This window comes from Ambystoma mexicanum, chromosome 6p, assembly GCF_040938575.1.
Source record: "Ambystoma mexicanum isolate Mex_15411 chromosome 6p, UKY_AmexF1_1, whole genome shotgun sequence".
In the NCBI taxonomy this organism is placed as follows: Eukaryota; Metazoa; Chordata; class Amphibia; order Caudata; family Ambystomatidae; genus Ambystoma; species Ambystoma mexicanum.
In genome coordinates, this window is record NC_090935.1 from 1,292,031,955 (window position 1) to 1,292,054,943 (window position 22,989).

Sequence of the window (22,989 nt, forward strand, 5' to 3'; positions counted from 1 at the left end):
AGCAGATTACATAGCTGCCCCTGATCCATGTGGCCTGGTGACACCAACGTGCACCGCCACACGTGGTCTAGACCTGCTGACCTGGAAGTCAGCCTGGGAGTCACCCTGTGCCAGGTCTGGTGCCACAATGGGCTGGTCCAACAAGGGCTGAGCAGGGATGGTGTCAGCCATGTTACCCTCAATCAGGGGGGGGGCATGGGTGTCCCTGACTGGTCCTCCACACATGGGGGCTAGGGGCAACCTGCAAGTCACGGCCACGTCCCCTACCGTATCCACCAGGCCCACCACTTGAGGCTCGGCCACCTTTGCCACCCTTACCGCGTGCTCGCCTCCCAACCATGGCACTGATGTTCTTGTGCGTATGGGAGTTGCAGTAAACTATTGTCTTGGGCAATTGGGGGTCAAAGGGGTAGGGTACTAGATGGAATTCGTACCCCAGTGCTCTAGCAAGGCTGTATGTGACCCCTGGGGAAAAATGACAGGTCACGCAACACACAGGCACCCCAAAAAAAGGGAGATAACGTGCACGCAACCCCTCCTAGACCACGTGCATGGAAAAATAAACCTGCACTACGCTGTGGCACCCAGAAACACAAAAATGAACGTATGCGTGTCACACGCAGCCTAGAATGACCTCTGAAGGGGTACGCGACACATGGGGCAAGCACAGATGTTAAATACGTGCGTGACTCACCGTCTGCCTGGAAAAATAGCGTGAAAAAGACGCGCGTGTGCGTGCTGGCAACACCCCCGCCAAAAGAAGAATTGTTCGCTGTCTGAGGAGACAGGACAACAGAAGAAGTGTACGCTGTTTGAGGAAACAGGCCCAGAAAAAAGACAAAAATAGAAAAAGCTGTCAGAGGTAACAGGGAGTACGAACTTGAAAGGCTGTGAAGTAAATCACGTGTGAACCGACAAGAAGTACAGATTGCACCCACTTGCTCTCCACGAAAAGCACGTACAAGGAAATGGCATCCTACACGTGCCTTTTAAACATGCCCACACGTCCAGCGTCACTTCCGCGTGTACGCGCTAAGGCCCTATCCTCCAATTACACGAGCTGACACTCTGACGTGCAGTCATTGGACGTGTAACATGCACCCGTGTACAGGGTAATGCCCGCGCACGCACGTCACAGATGCGCATACGCGCTGAGGCCCTTTCCACCAATTACACGCTTTGACACTCAGACGTGCTTATTTTTTCCACACGCCATGGAAAACGCCCATGCGCGTAACGTCATAGACGTGCCTACACGCTGGGGGCCTTTGGGCCAATGAATTTGCGTACGTGTGCTGACGCGCTTACACGCTAAGGGCCTTTCCTCAAATTACACGCAGACGTGCTGGATTTTCACGTGCCAAATCACTCCGTATCAAGCTGGCCACCCACAAGCACACGGAAGACCACGCTCCTGCCCAGAAGGCCGAATCACTGCCCCTCAGAGCCCCGAGCACGCCCCCACCTGCCATCTGCTGCTGCCTGACTGCCTGCTGCCCACGTGCCCTGCCACTTGCTGTCTGCACATCAGACAGGGGCGCTGTTCCTGTGACCACCCCTGCTGGAACCGAAGACTCCCGACTGGGATTCCATCACTTTAAAGCCCAGCCCCAGGACCCAGTTGCCCACCCACTCCTGCCTCTGGGGTTGCCATGTCGGGCACTACACCATCTGGCACCACTGGCAACCCCCAGCCAGAGAGGCAGAGGGGCACCAGCTTCACTGCCACCGAAGTTGGTGTCCTGGTGGAGCTAGTCCTGGGGCGGTATGATGCCCGGACTCGGATCTGGACGGACATGGTGACTGCCATCAACGCAGAGTCCGACAATTCCATCATGTCAAGAAGCGCTGGGAGGACTTCAGGTCCAGGACCCTGAACAAGGCCCGGCGCCTCTTGAAGGCAGCGGATGCTAAGGGGCACCGGGGCCACTTGTCGGAAGATCAGATGAGGGTCCTGGAACGCATATCCCCAGCGCTCCACGTCCAGGTCCTTGAGAGGCAGACCCGTCTGTTGTCGAGCGGTAAGTGTACATGCATACTGATTGCAAGCTGTGCGTGTGTTGGTGTGCCAGTAGTGTGCAGGTTGCACATGTGGTTTTATGGGGCCAAGTATGGGGGTGTGTGTACAGGGCCGTGAGGCTAACACATGCAAGGGCTCTCATGTGTGAGACATGGATGGTGCTTGTGGGTGTAGGCTTGCATGCCAAATGCAGATGTGTGTGCACACATGTTTGAATGAATGTGTATGTAAGTAGGCATGGTCGTGATGTCACACATGGATGTTGGTTTCAGCTGCATGTATCTGCACCGTGTACATGTGCATGTGTGTGTATTTGACAAGGGTGCAACAGTGATGCAACATGGATGCATGTGACACCTGGATGTGGAAGACTGATTGGCAGATGTGACATGGATGCCGATCTCAACACTGTGACAGTTGGCGGAGGTGTACACATGCATGCAAGTGTGGTGGTGTGTGTGCATGTGTAGTCCACTCCCTGTGTTGCATGTGATGTCTGGCTCACCTTTGCCTGCTCATGCTGTTGTATGTGTATGGATGGTGCTGGCTGTTGCGATATGGCTGTGGTATAGCTCATGTGTGCGAGTTGAAATGACATGTGTGTTGGTGATTGTGATGCCATGTCTGAGGTTTGCCAATGCCACTCATGTACAACTGTCATGTGTGTATGAGTCCATTGTACAGTGTCCTGATGCCTGTGTTTTATTTCTCCCTGTCTGCTTCGTCAACTGATGAAGAGGGTGGAGACCGTGCTGTGGAGCACAGCGGCAGGGATCGCACCGCCAGCCGGAGATGTAAGGCCCGGCTCCCCTCCCAGGTTGTCATCTTGTTGGGGAGTGAGGAGTCCGGTGCCGCGTCCCAGTTCGCAGCTTCCGAGGGGAGGTCCAAGAGGCAGAGGTCGGAGTTGGACTCCTCGGCAGCAGAAGGGGCAGCTGGGACCCCACAGGGCCCGACGGGGGAAGATGGCACGGAGTCATCCAGGTTGGTGGGGGGTTTTGTGGAGGAGGAGGCCGTGCAAGTGACAGAGACGGGGTCTGGAGGTGGGGATTCTACTGGTGCTAGTGGTGCAGTGCAGGACCAGGGACAGGAGGCAGCACAGGCCACCGCGGAGGTGCCTGTGTTCAATCCTGTCCCTGATCCTGTCACTGCATCATCTTGCACCAGCAGAGATGCCTACGTCCAGACCCGTTTTCAGGCAGGTGCTTACAAAACTGGCCTTCCTCTGCCTGCAGACGTGGCTATACAGGTACGGGTTGAGGCTGTCCTGACTGGTGTGGCGTTGCGTCAACGGGCCATGCGAGGTGACCTGCAGTCTTTTCATGAGCAGACTGCACATCATCTCGAATGGCTCGTTGACCGCGTTGGCCTACTGGGATGGGTCACCCAGGCCGGATTCCTCCGTTTGCTGGAGCTTGTTCCGACCCCCTCCTCAAATGAATACCCTATGCGCCAGTCATACTCCATGCCATCTTTCCATCCATTTGTCACCTGGGTGCCCTGTGGAGCTGCCTCTGACCGTGCGGCCAGGCTGGAGGAGGACACATCCCTGCCACAGTCGGGAGTTGGACGTTCAGCAGGGGTGGCCACATCAACGACTGCACCCCAGCCGGAGGAGGATGTGCAGGCAGCAGGAGCACGGGCACAGGCACAGCAGCAGCAGCAACGAGGTGGAAGCCATGATGGCTCGGGACCTTTGACATCGGAGGGGCAGGCATCAGCCGGAGGGCAGGAGGACCCAGGACGGGAAGTGTCTTCTGTGTGGCAGCGGTTGCGCGACGCCATAGATGCGGAGCGGCAGCGGGGGGAAGAGGCACAGTTGACAATGGTCAGGGCGGAGAACTTCATGCGGAGGGCCTTGAGGTGGGCCGAGTGCCTCGAGGCAATCTGCAGGGAGTTGGAGGAGAACATGTCGTTGTCCCTACGGAGCCTCGGGGCCATGGAAGAGGACCGCTTCTGGGACATTGAGCAGGAGTTCGATGATGCCCTGGCCCGGAACATCCAGAAGTGAGCCGTCGGATTCGCTCGCTGCCCTTGTAAATAGTTCTTTAGTGTTAAGTTTCTTTTCGTTTTTTTTTTTTTGGGGCGGTTGGACAATGCCCCAAATTCTTGTATAAAGTTCTTCATTAGGTAGGGTTTTATGTCATAGGTTTCATTTTAAGGATTGGGCACATGGACCCTGGATGTTCACTTTGTAAATAGTTTGACAATGGATTTGGATTATTGAATTTTTTTTCCCATGGATCAATGGTTTTTTATTATTTTTGCACCTTGGATTTATTTTCTCAGACTAACACTTTGGAGACTTGCTTTTGGATTGCTTTTCATTTGGATTTCATGCATCTTTTTCATTTATGGGACATGCAGGATTTCATTTCTTATTTCCATTTTCTTCTGTTCCATTTCATTCCCTTGTTTTTCTGTTTAATACATTATTATTTGGTACTTCAATGTGTGGTATTCGCTCTTTGGTTTCATGCATGTCACAATGTGTGTTTCATCATTCACATGCTCTCATTGTGTGTGTTTGATGGATATATGTTGATGTGCAGACTAGCCATTTGGGATGCATCATGTGGTGGTGATTTCTTTGTGGGGTGGATGTCATACCTGGTGGTGTGTTCGGACTGGGGTGGCGTGGGGGGCGTATTGAGGGGGCATGGGGACCATGATTGTGGATCGTCATGAGGTGTTGGGGGGACATGTGTGGGGGCCTGCTGGCAGGTGTCCCTGACTCCTGGGGGGTGGGGGTGCTGGGGGACATGTGTGGGGCATGAGTGGGGGCCTGCTGGCAGGTGCCCTGCACTGCTGGGGGGTGGGGGTGCTGGCAGACATGAATGGGGGCCTGGTGGAGGGTGCCCCTGACTGCTGGGGTCTGGGGGTGCTGGGGGACATGAGTGGGGGCCTGCTGGCAGGTGTCCCTGACTGCTGGGGGGTGGGGGTGCTGGGAGACATGAGTGGGGGCCTGCTGGCAGGTGCCTTGAACTGCTGGGGGGTGGGGGTGCTGGGGGACATGAGTGGGGGCTTGCTGGCAGGTGTCCCTGACTGCTGGTGGGTGGGTGTGCTGGGAGACATGAGTGGGGGCCTGGTGGAGGGTGCCCCTGGATGCTGGGGGGTGCAGGGGGACATGTGTGGGGGCCTGCTGGCAGGTGCCCTGCACTGCTGGGGGGTGAGGGTGCTGGGAGACATGTGTGAGACATGAGTGGGGGCCTGCTGGCAGGTGCCCTGCAATGCTGGGGGGTGGGGGTACAGAGCTACATGAGTGGGGGCCTGCTGGCAGGTGTCCCTGACTGCTGTGGCGTGGGGGTGCTGGGGGACATGAGTGGGGGCCTGCTGGCAGGTGTCCCTGACTGCTGGGGGGTGGGGGTGCTGGGAGACATGAGTGGGGGCCTGCTGGCAGGTGCCCTGCACTTCTGGGGGGTGGGGGTGCTGGGATACATGAGTGGGGGCCTGCTGGTAGGTGTCCCTCACTGCTGGGGGGTGGGAGTGTTGGGAGACATGAGTGGGGCCTGCTGGCGGGTGCCCTGCACTGCTGTGGGGTGGGGGTGCTGGGGGACATGAGTGGGGGCCTGCTGGCAGGTGTCCCTGACTGCTGGGGGGTGGGGGTGCTGGGGGACATGAGTGGGGGCCTGCTGGCAGGTGTCCCTGACTGCTGGGGGGTGCTGGGAGACATGAGTGGGGGCCTGCTGGCAGGTGCCCTTCACTGCTGGGGCGTGGGGGTACTGGGGGACATGAGTGGGGGCCTGCTGGCAGGTGTCCCTGCTGCTGGGGGGTGGGGGTGCTGGGAGACATGAGTGGGGGTCTGCTGGCAGGTGCCCTGCACTGCTGGGGGGTGGGGGTGCTGGGGGACATGAGTGGGGGCCTGCTGGCAGGTGTCCCTGACTGCTGGGGGGTGGGGGTGCTGGGGGACATGAGTGGGGGCCTGCTGGCAGCTGTCCCTGACTGCTGGTGGGTGGGGGTGCTTGGAGACATGAGTGGGGGCCTGCTGGCAGGTGCCCTGCACTGCTGGGGGTTGGGGGTGCTGGGGGACATGAGTGGGGGCCTGCTGGCAGGTGTCGCTGACTGCTGGGGGGTGGGGGTGCTAGGGGACATGAGTTGGGGCCTGCTGGCAGGTGTCCCTGACTGCTGGGGGGTGGGGGTGCTGGGAGACATGAGTGGGGGCCTGGTGGAGGGTGCCCCTGGATGCTGGGGTGTGGGGGTGCAGGGGGACATGTGTGGGGGCCTGCTGACAGGTGCCCTTCACTGCTGGGGGGTGGGGGTGCTGGGAGACATGTGTGGGACATGAGTGGGGGCCTGCTGGCAGGTGCCCTGCACTGCTGGGGGGTGGGTCGCAGGGGGACATGAGTGGGGGCCTGCTGGCAGGTGACCCTGACTGCTGGGGGGTGGGGGTGCTGGGAGATATGAGTGGGGGTCTGGTGGAGGGTGCCCCTGGATGCTGGGGAGTGGGGGTGCAGGGGGACATGTGTGGGAGCCTGCTGGCAGGTGCCCTGCACTGCTGGGGGGTGGGGGTGCTTGCTGACATGTGTGGGACATGAGTGGGGGGCTTCTGGCAGGTGCCCTGCACTGCTGGGGGGTGCGGGTGCAGGGGGACATGAGTGGGGGCCTGCTGGCAGGTGTCCCTGACTGCTGGGGGGTGGGGGTGCTGGGAGACATGAGTGGGGGCCTGGTGGAGGGTGCCCCTGGATGCTGGGGGTTGGGGGTGCAGGGGGACATGTGTGGGGGCCTGCTGGCAGGTGCCCTGCACTGCTGGGGGGTGGGGGTGCTGGGGGACATGAGTGGGGGCCTGCTGGCAGGTGTCCCTGACTGCTGGGGGGTTGGGGTACTGGGAGACATGAGTGGGGGCCTGGTGGAGGGTGCCCCTGGATGCTGGGGGGTGGGGGTGCAGGGGGACATGTGTGGGACATGAGTGGGGGCCTGCTGGAAGGTGCCCTGCACTGCTGGGGGGTGGGGGTGCTGGGGGACATGAGTGGGGGCCTGGTGGAGGGTGCCCCTGGATGCTGGGGGGTGGGGGTGCTGGGAGACATGCGTTGGTGATCAGTAGTGCAAGGTGACATGTGGGTTGGCTGGGGGGCATGGCCATGGTGGATTTGCTGCCTGCGGGACATGACCAGGGGTGCAGGGTAGACCCCTCTAGTGTGGGCTGCCTGCAGGGGCCGTGGAGAGTGTAGAGGGAACACCTGGGAGGACCCACACGACCAATTCACGTGTAGTACTCTCCGGCACCCCCGAAATACACGTACCCTGCTGAAATCGCATGTGGAACTTCCCGCGCACCCCAGAATACACGTAGTCTGCTGTATTCACGTGTGGAACTTCCCGCACACCCTGGAATACACGTAGCCTGCTGTGATTGCATGTGAAACTTCCTGCGCACCCCAAAGTACACGAACCCTGCTGTAATCGCGTGTGGAACTTCACGCGCACCCCAAAGTACACGTACCCTGCTGTAATTGCATGTGGAACTTCACGCGCACCCCAAAGTACACGTACCCTGCTGTTATTGCATGTGGAACTTCACGCGCACCCCGAAATACACGTACCCTGCTGAATTTGTGTGTGGAACTTCACGCGCACCCCGAAGTACACGTACCCTGCTGAATTTGCGTGTGGAACTTCCTGTGCACCTTGAAATACACGTACCCTGCTGCATTCGCGTGTGACACTTCACGCGCACCTTGAGATACATGTACCCTGCTGCATTCGCGTGTGACACTTCACGCGCACCCCGAAATACACGTACCCAGGCCAATCACGTGTGGTACTTCCCGCGCACCCAGAAATGCACGCACATGCTATTTTTCACGCAATGGGTGTCCGTGTTTGTCGCGTACCCCTTTGCACGTCATTTGTCCTAGAGGGCCACAGTATGGGACATTCATCATAGCTGTATATGGGTGCTTTTTGTTAGCGCACATTTTGGCACACATTTATTTCAGGCGCAGGGACGCTACCGCCTGCATTCTTGTGGCGGACGTGTTTGGGCCTGTGCGCGTCTTTGCCCGTGTGCTGGTTTGCCCTATTCGATTCCATGAATACGTGTTGTAGGCGAGCGTCTGGGCGTTCCGTACACTTGCCTCCTGTACTTCCCCCGTGACACCCATATTTTCACGCGTTGTTCCCCATTCCGAGTGTTACACCCTGTGTTCCGCCTACTTTTGTTATGTGCGCCGCGCTATGTGCGATTTTGCTGTGGCCGTGGTGCACGCCGTAAGATGACCTGTGCGCCGGCATGCGCCGCGCACTTTTTCAGCGCACATCCAATATTTTTCTCATGCACAGACTTCCATGAATCGATGTGCGCTGGTTTCCCTGCGATTTTCGCACTTGCACTGCGATTTGCACGTTTTTGGCCGCTTGCGCCGATATTTTTGGCGCACATTCATTCCATGAATCGGCCTGTTAATGTTTTCTCAATATAACTGTATAACTATATCATACTTTTCATCTATATTGTGTGTGATGTTAGTCCCAGTGTACTTTGGGAGCAATTCCCCTCATTACCCACTGCTTCCCTTTTCCAAACCCAAATCTCTGCATCAACACATGAAGCCCCAACCTTGTTGCTGAAATAAGATTTTTGTCAGCACGTTTTTACCTAGAATAAAAGCGCTATATTTATGATTTCTGCAGTACTGGAACCATTGATCAGCCTATCATGTTATCTACACCCAGTTGGGGGGAGGGGTCGGCACCCCTCTACAATGGAAAGAGGCAGGGAGGCTGCTCCAGAGGGAAGCACTTGCAGAGGATAGAGATGTACCCCCAAATCTATGTTTGTGAAAGCGGCTAACCCACAGAGAGTTGGAGGACGAGCAGAGAACTCTAGAGGGAGAGTATTTAGGAAGAGAGCATTGTAGATAGTGCAGACCCCCACTCCAGAAAGCCTTGTGGATTATGCAGAAGGTCTTGAACTGTATCCTCTCAGCCACAGGACTCTTCTTCTTCACAGTCCCACACTATCTCCACTTCACTCTTTTTCATCACAGTTCACCATTAACTCCACCTCACTGATCCTCATCAGAGTACTCCACTATCCCACTTCAATCTTCTTCATCACAGTCCCCCAACTAACTCCACCTCATTCTTCCTCATCACAGTACCCAAACTCACTCTTCATCGACACAAGCACCCATCACTGTTCCTCGTCAAAGTACCTGACCTTACTATTCCTTGTTCCACTAGCCACCAACTCTACTTCACCATTCCTTGTCGCAGCATCTCACTAACTCCACCTCACTCTTCCTCATAGCAGTACCCAACTACCCCACTGAACTCTTCTTTATCACAGTACCCCTGTACTCCACCAGACTATTCATCATCACAGTCCACCACTAACTCATATGACTTCCTCATCACAGTACCCCATTACCCCACCTTACTCTTCATCATGGCAGTCTCCCACTATCTCAACTCGCTCTTCCTTGTCCCGAAACCTCATAACCCCACCTCACACTTCTTTGTTGTAGTACCCCACTATCTCCACCTCACTCGTCCTCATCTTAGTAACCCACTAATTCCACCTCACACTTCCTCGTCTCAGTACCCCACTAACTCAATGTCAATATGTTACTCTTGTTCGTCACAGCCCATAAATATCCAACCTCATTTGAACCTGTCAAAGTCCCCCACTAACTCCACCTCACTCTTCTTCATCACAGTCCCTAACAAGTCCACCTCACTCTTACTCATTGCATTCTTCCACTATCTCCTTCTCACTTTTCATTTCCACGGAACCCCACTAAATCCACTTCACCCTTCTTCGTCACAGTCCCCCACTAATTCAATTGCACTCTTCCTCATCACAGTCCCCCACTAACTCCACCTCTCTCTTCCTCATCACAGTCCAAAAATAAATCCACCTGACTCTTCCTCATCAAATTGCTCCACTTGCCCACCTTATTCTTCATTGTCACAGTAGCCATTCACCAAACCTCACTCTTCATTGTCACAGTCCACCACTATCTCCATATCAATCTTCCTCATAACAGTCCCACATAACAGTCCCACATGACTCCACATACTCTACATCATGGCAGGATCCTACCATCCCACCTCTGTCTTCCTCATCGCAATACCTCAGAGCCCCACTTCACACTGGCTTGCTGCAGTACCCCACTAACTGCACCTTACTCTTCATCATCGTAGTAACCCACTAATTCCACCACACTCTTCCATATCACAGTACGCCACTCTTTGTCAATCTGATACTCTTCTTCATCACATTCCCCAACACGCATACCCCACTCTTACTCATTATATTCACCCACTATCTACACTTCACTTTTCTTTTTCACAGAGCCCCACCAACTCCACTTCCCTCTTCTTCATCACTGTACTCCACTAAAACAATGACACTCTTTCTCTCCACAGTGGGCCACTAACTACACCTCACTCTTCCTCATCAAAGTCCAACAATTACTCCATCTCACTCTTCCTCGACACAGTACTCCACTTCCCCATCTCACTCTTCTTTGTCACAGTAACCCTCTACCAGACCAAACTCTTCCTCATCACAGTCCCCCACTAACTCTACCTCATTTGTGTCTGTCATAGTCCAAAACTATACCACCTCACTCTTTCTCACCACAATGTCCCACTGATTCCACCTAACTCTTTTTCGTTAAAATCCCCCACAACCCCACCTCACTTTTACTTATTATATTCCCTCGCTATCTCCACCTCACTCTTCTTCATCATAGAGCCCCATTAACTCCACTTCACCCTTCATCACAGTCCCCCAATTACTCAATCACACTCTTCCTCATCACAGTCCCCCACTAGCTCCACCTCACTGTTCTTGGTCACAGTCCAGCAATAGCACCATCTCACTCTTCCTTGTCACGGTCCCTCACTACCACACCTGACTCTTCTTCATTTTAATACCCCACTAAACACACATCACTCTTCATCACAATCCAGAACTAACTCCACCTCCCTCTTCTTCATCACATTCCCCACTAACTCCTTCTAAATCTTCTGTGCCACAGTCCGTCACTAACTTCTTCTAACTCTTCCTCATCACAGCCCCCCACTGACCGACCACAATCTTCTTCGTTGCAGTAACTGCTATCCTATGTCACTGTTCCTCATTGCAATACCCCACTGTCTCTACCTCACTCTTCCTCATTGCAGTACCCCCCTATCTCCACATCACTCTTCTTCAGCACAGAGCTACACTAATTCCGCTTCACTCTTCTTTGCCACAGTCCCTCACAAAGTCAATCACACTCTTCCTTGCCACAGCCCCCCACTAACTCCATCTCACTCTTCCTGATTACAGTCCAACAATAGCTCCATTTCAATCTTCCTTGTCATGGTCCCTCACTACCAACCATACTCTTTCTTATTTTAATACCCTAATACATACACCTCACTCTTCATCACAATCCAGAACTATCACCACCTCACTCTTCCTCGTCACAGTACCCCACTATTCCACCTGACTCACCCGCATTACAGTACCCCACTAACTCCACCTCACTCTTCATCACAGTCCACAACTACCCCACCTCAGTATTCTTTGCTACAGTCCCCCACTAACTCCTTCCAAATCTTCCCTGTCACAGACAACCACTAACATCTTCTAACTTTTCCTTGTCACAGACTGCCGCTACCCTACCACACTCTTACTAGTCGCTGTACTCCCTGCCCCACCTCACTATTCCTCACCATAGTACCCCACTATCCCTGAGCCACTCTTCTTCATCGCAGTATCCATCTACCACACCGCACACTTCCTCTTCACAGTCCTGAATTAACTCCACCTCACACTTTCTCATCACAGTCCCTCTGTCCAGTAGTAATGCTTCTTTGTCAGAGGCTTTTATGTCATATGTGTCATTCCACCATCTGTTTAGATCACCCAGTAATATGTTAGAACAATTGGGTCTGTTAAGTGTGGCTAGGAAATGTATGAGTTCCTCATTGAACCCAGGTGTATCCACTTGGGAAAGGTATATTAGTATTACATTAATACAGCTATTTATGTTGGAGTGAGTTTAAGATGCATAATCTCACATTCCTCATAATTGGTGGGGGATTTGAAAAAGTGCAGATTGTTTCTGTCGACAATGACCACCCCACAACCCCTGCCATTTTTCTGGTTCTTTTGGAAGAAGTTGTGTTTTGCTGGTAATGCAAGGTCTATTTTTGGACCACCTACATCATTCAGCCCTGTTTCAGTTATAAGATATAATACATCTAAACCAATAAGTGAAGAGTTGGCATTTTCAATGTTAACCAATACAATGTATACAAATGTGAGGCGCATACAGGGAAACTCCAGTAACAAGCAAAGAATCAACATCACCAGATAATGTCAATAAAATGAAAGTTCATCTTCATGTATACAAATGAATTATGTGATTGAGGCTTGCTCATTGCCCTGTGTAGGTGCACCATGAGCTGAGGCCAAGCCCTAAGGAAATTACTTTAAGAACATAAGAGAACGGTAACATCTATACATATAGTATCCTTGTAATTTTCATATTCTGACTGTCAATGAACAAAAACCCCTGGCCTAGATATGTCAGTCAACAAAAACAAGTGGCTCAGATATGTGATGTCATCAGTGATGTTATCAATGACATTTGTGATGTCATCTTTGATGTCCTGGATGTTAGTCTTAGCAGTACACAGTGGTAGCGTAAATTATGGTTGCTCAGCTTACCACAACTGGCATTTTTCTGTTTTTTTTTCTCAGTTTTACTTGTAACCCTAATGTCACTTTAACAACGTTTTTTCACTGAATTTCATAGATTTTTACTAGTGGACCCTTAATCTGCGACAAGTCCCTTAAATTATACTCACCCCCAATGTAGCAGTTGCAGAGTCCACAGACAGCATGAATTTCTGCAGACAGGAGATAGCATTCAAAAAGCCCAGAAGCACAGGGGAGAACAGAAACTGTTCTAACCATCAACCAACACACACATATACATACAGCAAAGTTACGTATGGTAAAGGGGAAGTTCCCTCAAATGGCATTATCCCGATCATTTGGGCAGGTATTTTAAAGCATACTGTAATCGATCTTAACATTTTTTCCTATGCATCTTACCTTAGTTCTCTTCACTTTTTCACATCTGAAAAGAACTGATTGGGGCAGCCATCTTGTGCTAATCTTATCTGATGATACATCGCCCTAAGTTCAAGTGTGCTGCAGCAAGAATACAGTTCGACCACCCCTCAAACTGACATCACTACATGTGTATGCCCCTTTTCACAATGGCAATGCACGTCTCAAATCAACGTTCTCTGTGCGCAAGCAACTGACGTGTCTCCATGGAAATGTCGGAACGCCTCTTTCATCAACAAGTATAAACAGACCCTTTCTGATCAGACAACATTGGAGTTGCTTTTTCAATCATTTCACTGTATATAGTTTAGATCACCCGTGACTCTTTTCCACTATGTTCAGCTATCTTCCTAGTACGAAGCCCCGCAGACAGGTACTTACTCTAGAAGAACTGATTTAACTTGTTACTTGCATTTTATTTAAATATTTGTCATATAATGGCAACAATACAGCACTATCGGTATGAGCCTGAGTATTCCAAGGAATAACTAATGGAAAGAGAAACAAGCAGAAACAATGGGGAATCAGACAATAATTGTGAAGATGAAACACCAGAGCATGAGCCTGAGCCTAGTCGCGTAGAAGCAGTTTCCACCTGGTTTACCTGCAATCATTGAGAAGTCTTGCCCACCGAGGTGGAGAACTGCTACTGCCAAGAAAACTCTGGATGCTCGGCCTACATAGCCGGAGAACACATAGCACCGCCATGCGCTACTGAGCTGCATGACTTCAGGGCAGCCTACCACACAAGGTCTGAGTTGAGGATTATGATGGTGCTTATGAACGAACTTCGCACAACAGTTTGCCCTTGCAATCCAAGTAACGAGTAAGTATACTCTAGATGTGATGTAACTTTGTCCACTGAGACAACTATGATGTCATGTTGTTCTCCTACATTGTCGTAACTTTGATCTATCATTGACACATGAATTTAGTCTGTACATTGAATACATTTCTCTCGCTTATTGTTTTTATCAATCTTTATGATACTTCAAATCGAACAGCAACCCTTAATAATGTATTCCCTGTAAAACACATTTTAAACACCTATCAACATGAGCTGCCGATATGGATTGTAGGTGACTTCAATGCGTGCATAAATCTCTTCTCACAAGAACAGCAAGATGTTCATGTTTCTATGCCCAACCAGTCAGCCATTTCCAGAAAAGCACTTGGCTAAAGCTTGGATTGCGCTCCTAGAGGCTTATGGCTTCCTGCATTTAAATGGTCAATGTATGGGTGATGTGTAGGTGGCATATACACACGTGTGTGGCAAAAGTGCATCTACTATTGATAACACATTTGTAAATCAGAGCGGAATATCTCTAGTTAAAGACATGGCCATCGTACCTCGAGATGAAAGTGACCATTTCCCTCTATGTTTACTTCTCACAAACCTAGATGCTACCCGAGTCACTGAACTATTCAACCTAAATGGTGATATTAATGTGAGTCCAATAGGAAATCGCATTTGTTGGAATGCGTCGACTCTTACGAAGGCTAAATCTGCAACCGAGAGCATGTTACCAACCTTCATTTCCCAATTTGATGTGTCTAATATGGAAGCTGCCTGTCCAATTGTTACCATCTTCTCTGGTCTGATTGCTCAAATTAAAGAAGCCACCAACCAACACAGGAGGGACAGAAGTGACTGGGAGTGTACGAATAAGGTTGTTGCAAGGCAGAGGAATTCTGACCCAACTACAGCGGCAGCAAAGAAATAAATGCAAAATGAAATCTCTGCTGCCCTATACCCTTCTTTAGGTGTCTATACCTCAGAGGAGACTACTTTGCATGTCAAAGTGGCTAGATTAAATGATCAAAAATGGCTAAAGGTATACAAACTAAAATGTGACATAGACAAATGGAAAGAAATTGTCCATTTAGCAACTCAAAAAAATAATCCAGCGATATGGGGTATTATTAGAGGCAATGACAACGTGCATTGTCTGTAAATTGTGTACCTGAACGTGCCTGGGTTAATCTTATCACAGCTACTCTTGGAATCATTTAATTTAAATGATACCGATGTTCCCCTCCCTACTACCGAATCGGTCGGCCAGTCCTCAATTTTAGATATTACCATCATAATTGAACAACTAAACAACTCTCTGGCTGCAGGCCTAGATGGGATTTGTAAATGTCTTGTCAAACTATCTACTGGAATGTGGGTCCACACGTTACACCTGCTGTGTATTCACATAGGCACATTTGATAATTTTCCCAATTTGTGGCGTGAAAGTCACATAGTACCTGTGTACAGAACGTGTTCATGGAATTTACTGACTAACCACAGAATGTAAGCCATGTTAGATATCCGGCTAAGATTTTTGCCAAGGTGTTGCTCCTGGAGCTAAATCAATGGATCACTGAATACAAAATTCTCCTCCTAACCAAATGGATTTCATTAAGAAGGCATCTACTTCACACAATCTTCTAATCTTGGTATCCTCAGTGGAGTATGCATGGTTACGTCGAGAGAGTGCAGTTTTACTGTGCGTTCATTGATTTTACAGCAGCCTTTGACTCTGTAATGCAGAACAAATTGTGGCGAAAGTTGATCCAATGGAAAATTCCCACTGGCTTCTTGAAAATGCTTATGTGGTTATATACCGATATCACCGTCAGAATCCGACTTGATGCAGAGGGTAAATTGTCCTCCTTGATACCGACATATCAAGGTGTGAAACAAGGGTGAATGTTTGCTGTAACACTTGCTGCAACACTTTTTAATTTGTATCTAGCTGCTTTACGAGAGGCTTTCAGCAATCTGCATAGTTGCCCAGTGAAAGTTGGCTCTCATCACACCGGTTGGGTCGCCTACAATGATGATCTCCTTTTAATGGACCATACGCCCAAAAGTCACCAATGTCTGCTGACAACTCTGGGAGAGTACTCTGAAGAAAACTGACTCTCTGTGAACGTAGGGTAAAGTAAGATTATGACATTCGCTTATAAGAATCTTCAGCATAAGAGCATAATATACAAATTGAACAGTTCACTCCGTGAGTCTGTCACTTTGTTCCAATATTCAGGGATACATGTTCAGACTACCCTTAAATGGTCCATCCACTGGTCTGAAACCAAAGCCAAATGCCAAAAAGCTGTTAGTACTATTGGCTATTTAATAGGGGGCCAAGGTGGTTTCTCTATTCTTCAATTTTGCCACTATTTTCTGGAAAAATTCTCCCAATTCTCTACTCCGATATTGAGGATTGGGGACACTGTTATCTAGCGGTCCTAAAATGTTTTGAAGCAAATGTGCTTTGCAAGCTGTTTTGAATGCCCCAAGCATTGTCCATTGTGTATATGTACATAGATTTTGAGCTCAATGGTATAAAATACGACTTTATATCAAAGGTCGTTAAGTCGTGCGAACACCTGTGCGTACTTGGAAATGGTACAATGATGGTGAGTTTTATCAGTGCTTTCTCGGAACTCGAAAATTGTAGATCTATAGGAACTATGTGTGCACTTTTAGCATTATATTCTAAGTGGAATGTAAGCTGTTTGAACCATTCAAGGCAGGGAGAGGTGTATCTAGTGAAAAGTCGACAGAAACATGTACTAACTAGTCTCAGTCATGAACAATATTGAATGAATCTGTATACAAAAAGCAATAGTGGTACCTATTGTGAGCAAAGAGTAGCTTGATTATCGAAACCAACTTACATGGTTGTATACTCCAACTGCGCAATTGTTTTGCAATATCTGTTTAACATTAGTTTGGACCTTGCAACTAAAGATGCATTTGATGGTATTGCTCGAGCTAACAGATTATGGGCCTCATTACGAGTCCGGCCGTAACCGAGTTGGTAAAACTGCCTGGTTACCGCCGGACTCGTATTACTATTCCGCCTCCATGATTCCCGGATATACCGGGGCATTACAACCCCAGTTTCCCGGGAATCACAGAGGCGGAATGGTGTTAATCCCCATTCCCATAGAGTCCTATGGGATTCAATGGGAATGAGGATCATGGAAACACCGGCAGCATCTCGTGATGCTGCCGGTGTTTCCTCGTCCATCTGCAGGCGTGCGGTGTTAAACCCACCAGGTCAGACCTGGCGGGAACATCACCTCCCGCCTGCAGGAGTCGAGATCAGGCAGTCCGGAAACAACGATGGCGGCGGGTTTACCGCCACGGTTATTTCTGTACCGCCTGATTTGTAATGAGGCCCTATGTCGTCTATGTGGCACACCTGTCCTCAAAACCCAGGTCCAGCTTATGATTGAATGTGAGAGCCTAGAACGGATTAGGTTAAGCTATATGAAATCTTATGGCAACACTGTTAATTGCTCTGACATGTTTTCACTCTGGTCGAGTTTTCAGGAGGCAAATGACCATGACTTAATATTTTATATGGTGACATTTTATTGGAAATGCGCCAAAATTCAGAAACGTTTATGTCCTTGACTTCAGCTTAATTGACTAAAAATGTTTTATGTCTGACATGTTTAATGTTTTCTTCGATATTTCTGATTTTATGATTCTAATAGTTGATGTATTTTAGCAATGCACATTTTGTTTTATGTCTGTGTCTTTTAACATGTATTGTGTTGTATATATAAAGCCATTCTGGCTGAGATTATATAATTAAATAAATAAATAAATACATAGATAAATAAATAAATACATAAATATATAAATAAATGCATTATTGGACATCAGAGTGTTCATCGCTTACATGTCTTTCACTTTCAACTAAAAAACTATATTTCTCTATGGCCTAAACTGTTCTGGCTTGAATGGGTGTTCTCTTGTGTAATGTGTCGATACGTCAAAGCCCAAATACATTTTTCCAGAAAATTACTTTTCTAAGGGCAACTATGCCATAGAATTTAGGATGCATTTTCAAGTGAGATGGTACACTTATCAGGTTCATTCAATTAAAATATGTATGTTTCTCTTTCACAGGTGGTACAGGCTGGTGGCCTACCGTTCGTTTACATGGTGGCTTTATGAGAGGCTTGGATTCCACGTTTGACAAGTAATACCTGCCTGTGTCGTTGGAGCCATTTGTGCCAAATTCCCCAGTGACATGGACAGTACAAGGGATTTTCACACATTGTGCTGCAACCTCAAGTATACAATTTGTAGTTTATTTGTGCCATCAACATCACCAAATAAAATAAAATGCAAATGAGCATATATGAATAGTTGTTTGAATTTTTCAGTGAATCAAGAACATGCTCAATCATCTATAAGGGTCATGAGAGAATGGTTGGTGCCTTTTTGCACTCACCTCGTCATCCGCATCCATCCCCCTTCCAGGATCCCCCTCCGGTATCGGGTGGTTGGGAAAGGCCAAGGTGCCAAACACCATGTACAACTCAAAGGGATCCTCCAGACTCCCCTCTTCAAGACCCCGCTCCTGTAATCAACATAAGTTTGTGTTCCTTCAGTAGTGTCCTGGCCTTTTTGCGCTTGAATCATGCCCATCCATCCCCCCTCCAGTATAAATGGCCGTTCACCCCTATCACCATGTGCTCCCAAGGGGGCTGGGTCGGTGGGGATGCTGAAGTTGCCAAACACCATGTACACTTCAAAGGGATCTTCCGCACGATGACCATTGTTCACAAGGCCTCACTAGACCCAGTGCCTCCAGACTCCCCTCTTCAAGACCCCACCCCTGCAATCAACATATTTCTGTGTCCATTCAGCAGTGCTCTGACCTTTTTGTGCTCACCTCATGCCCATCCATCCCCCCTCCATTATCAATGGCAGTTCACACCTATGACCGTGTGCTCCCAAGAGGGCTGGCTGCGTGTTAATGCTCAAGGTGCCAAACTTCATGTACACTTCAAAGGGATCTTCCGCACGGTGACCATTGTTCACATGACCTCCCCAGATCCAGTGTCTCCAGACTCCCCTCTTCAAGACCCTGCCCCTGCAATCAACATAAGTTTGTGTCCCTTCAGCATTGTCCTGGCCTTTTTGCGCTCACCTAATACCCATCCACCCCCCTCCAGTATCAATGGCAGTTCACACCTAAGACCGCTGCGCTCCCAAGGAGGCTGAATGGGTGGGAACGCTCAAGGTGCCACACGCTGTTCAATAGCTAGCCTCTGTGTAGCATTGAAAATATACATTACGCATCATACAAAATTGTGCAGACTCTTTGTTTTTGTGTTGGCAATAAAAGTCTGGGGCTTTTATTAAACATAACAATAATAAACCAAACAAGATTACTGTGTTTATGTCTTGCTGGCAGCTTCCTTCCAGGCACATGACGCCACACCTGAGTGGGTCCAGGGCCACTCGGGTTCACCCAAAAGACCTTTCCTTTTCTAAAGCTCTATTTGCATCTTCTTGTTGCTGTTATGTTTAAAATCCCTGTATGTGATCAATTTATCCCATTTACTGATAGGTGTGCTCGATTTTTTGTGGAAACGCTCTGGATCTGAATAAACTGCTTCCACCAAGATGTGATTGTGTTTTTAAATGGGAGTTTGCTTCTTTACTCTTCGGTCCACTTTCCTGTCCTACCCACAAAGGAATGCCACACGATACATGCTGATATATATATATATATTTTATTTGGTTAGTTGATAAAATCAACCTTTCATATATAATAGATACAAAAATCAACAATCAACAAGTTAGATTGAGTCATGATAATATATATATATATATATATATATATATATATATATATATATATATATATATATATATATATATATATATATATATATATTACATGGCCGCAGTAGCGGCCATGTAGTTATGGTTAAGTTGGTGTTTCCATAGGAAGAGCACTTTTTGGCGGCTTATAACTTCGCTCCCCCTGGACGAATCCTCACCAAACTTGGCAAAAAAAAGTATATGGCCCACTCTGAATTGTTTTGCAAAGTTTGGTGAGGATTCGTCCAGGGGGGGAAAAGTTATAGGGGGGGGTCCCAAAACTTTTTTTTTCCCATAGACTGAATGGGAAAAAAATTTGCGCACGGCTACAGCCCGAACCGCTGGACGGATTTACACCAAATTTGCGGCAGGAGCGGCGGCCTGGTCCCGAAAGCGTGCTTTTGCAAATTTGGTGTAAATCTGTCCAGTAGTTTTTTAAAAATGACCAAAATGTAAGGCAAAAAAATTAGTGATATCTGTGTTCGCTTCGCGGACAGACTTCCCTGTTCGCTCTGCGGACAGCACCCCGATTGGCCCAGCGGCTTGCGTCATGTCCGTGGACATGTGACATGTTTGCTGATTGGGCAGCGCGGTGCGTGAATTCGCATCAGATTTTCTGTCGCGCCCGCCATCTTGCATTTGCGGACGTCCGCGGACAGCGCGGTGAAAGTTTGTTCAAAATGTGTATTTAGTAGAGTGTGCTGGTGTGTAGAAGTCTTTGGGGAGGATGGGGGAGTATGAGATAGGTTCAAAGTTGTATTTTATTTATGTGCTAGACGCTTTTGTTGTGTTCTATTTGTCTGCGGACAACACAGCTGTTCTGGAATGTTCTTAAATAAACAGAATGGATTCGGTGTCAACTTGAAAGTGTTCTAAGAACACTCATGGGGTCTTGGAATGTTTGCAGGGGGTGTCCTGGAGACGTTGTCTGTATTGTTCGTTGGCAAGGTGAAAATGTTTTAAGAACAATCGCGGTGTCCACAAATGTTCATACATAAAGAAAATGGGGGTGTCCTGAGGACGCTGTTTGTATTGTCCTCTGGCAAGTTGAATGTGTCCTAGGACCTTCCCCCTGTCCGCGGACATAACAATGGTTGCAATGTTTGCATCTATGGGTGTGATATGCTGGGGTGGTTGTGGCCAGGGTATAGAATGTTGGGTGCATGGCCATTTGGCCATGCACCCAAGAGTGTATGCCCTGGCCACAACCACTGCAGCTTATCACACCCATAGTGGCTTTTAACTTTGGGTCAAAAACTAATTTATAAGGAACAATGTTATAAGCTTGTATGGGTGTGATATGCTGCGATGGTTGTATTTATCTTGTTATACGTACTATTTGGTTTAGTAACGGGAGTCCATGTTTTTCTTGTTCATTTCTGTAATTAAAAAAATGGCATGTTAGTATTAGTATTTTATAATGACTTATTAAATTGTACAATCAACATTTTCTTCTTTTTATTGACCCTCATATTTAGTAGATTACAAACCAGTGTACTGTGCAATGTGCAACGTTTCTGTGTTTGTTGCTAAAATCATTGGGTCTGTGGGAGAAAAAAAATCCATGTTGGATTAAAAAAAAAACGTTTTCTGTTATGCTACAGTTTATTTATTTGTTTGTTTTCCACGTTTACTTGTTCTTTCTGCCTAATGCTTTATGCATTGGATTGTTCCAGTTTTTGTGAGCAGTAAGATATTAGGTATTTGTTTGGATATTGTAAAATCTTGGCCCAGTTAGATACCAGTAGGCGTATTCTAACTGTTTATGTTTTGATATAATTTCGTGGTATTGATTTATCTGTTTGCATATTTGTAAATTTTGGGACAGTTAGATACCAATTGGCGTATTCTAACTGTCTATTTTTTGCTCTATTTGAGTGGTATTCATTTATCTGATTAGTTGTTGTAGAATCTTTGGGCAGTTAGATAGGTTTTGAAATATTGTGACAGTTTATATTTTTTTACTACAAGTGTACTTAAGGTTTAAGTACAATTCAGTTATCAAATTTTGGTTTTAAGAATATTAAATACATGTTTGTAAGATTAGCTGGTAATCTCTGCTTTAGAGTAACAGTACTATCATTACATTCAAACCATCCACATTTTTTTTATATATATGCAGTGTAGTGCCCTGAGTTGGTTGTGGCTCCTGCGTGGTAGATTATACCTATTGTTGTGAAGGTTTTCCTACCAAGTGAAATTTGACCATGTGTGAATCCAGTCAGCTTGCAGTTGTTTTTCGTACCATCTGCATTGTAACGTAGAAGCATTAGTATTACGTATTTACTATGTGTTTGTATTAGTAACGTGGAGCAATTATCCAAATTGCAGGTAGAACATAATCTACCGTGGTTTGCATTTTGTACAAGTTGCTGAAATGGAACGGATTCACGATTAGGTATTGATATATAGACAAAGCGCTCATTGGGGATTTGTTCTTGTGTCACATTGTTGCAGAGAGTGCATGTATGTTTCCACATGTATGAAATCTGGAAGATTTCATTTATAGGTATGTTTTTGTTTTCCAGTACTAATTCTTGTGGATCTTCCTGTGAGTTTATAGTGAATTTCACCATTCGAGCACAGTAGTCCAATTGTCGTCTTATTCCAAAAACACTATACGTGTTGTCAGGATTGTTTGCTGCATTTCTGTGAAGTACTACCATTTGCAAACACAATGGGTCTGTACTGTGTAAGTAAATGTTGTCAACAATTGGTGGTAATTGAAATAGAATATTCATTGCTACATTTGCATAGCAACTTACACCAACTATATTTGAGAATTTAAATGGTCCAGGTAGTTCTGTATCTAACTGCGTTTTTTGGAGTTTGTCTTCCTTCTTTAAAGAAGTACCTGGTTTACTTTCCCTAATTGATTCTTTTTTGCATGTGGTACTTGATGAAGTTTTAGTTTCTTTTAGTCTCTTTGGAGGATTTGCAGTGACATCCTGTTGCATTTCTGTTTGATTTAGTTTTCTTTTAGAAAATGTTCCTTTTTGTGGAACAGGATATGTTTGTAGATGGGGGGTGTATAGTGAACAAAGTCTATTGTATTCTAAAATGCAAGGAATATCAGTGTTTACTTTCTTGCATCAAAGTTTATTAGAAATAGACCGTCAATTGTACGTAGGCGCGACAGTGCTACATAGCTCATGCCTTCTTTAAAGACTGTGTTACCAATGTCTATCATTGCTTTGTCTAGAGTAAGACCTTGTGATTTATGAATGGTGACTGCGTATGCAAGAGTTAGAGAAAATTGTTCTCTGC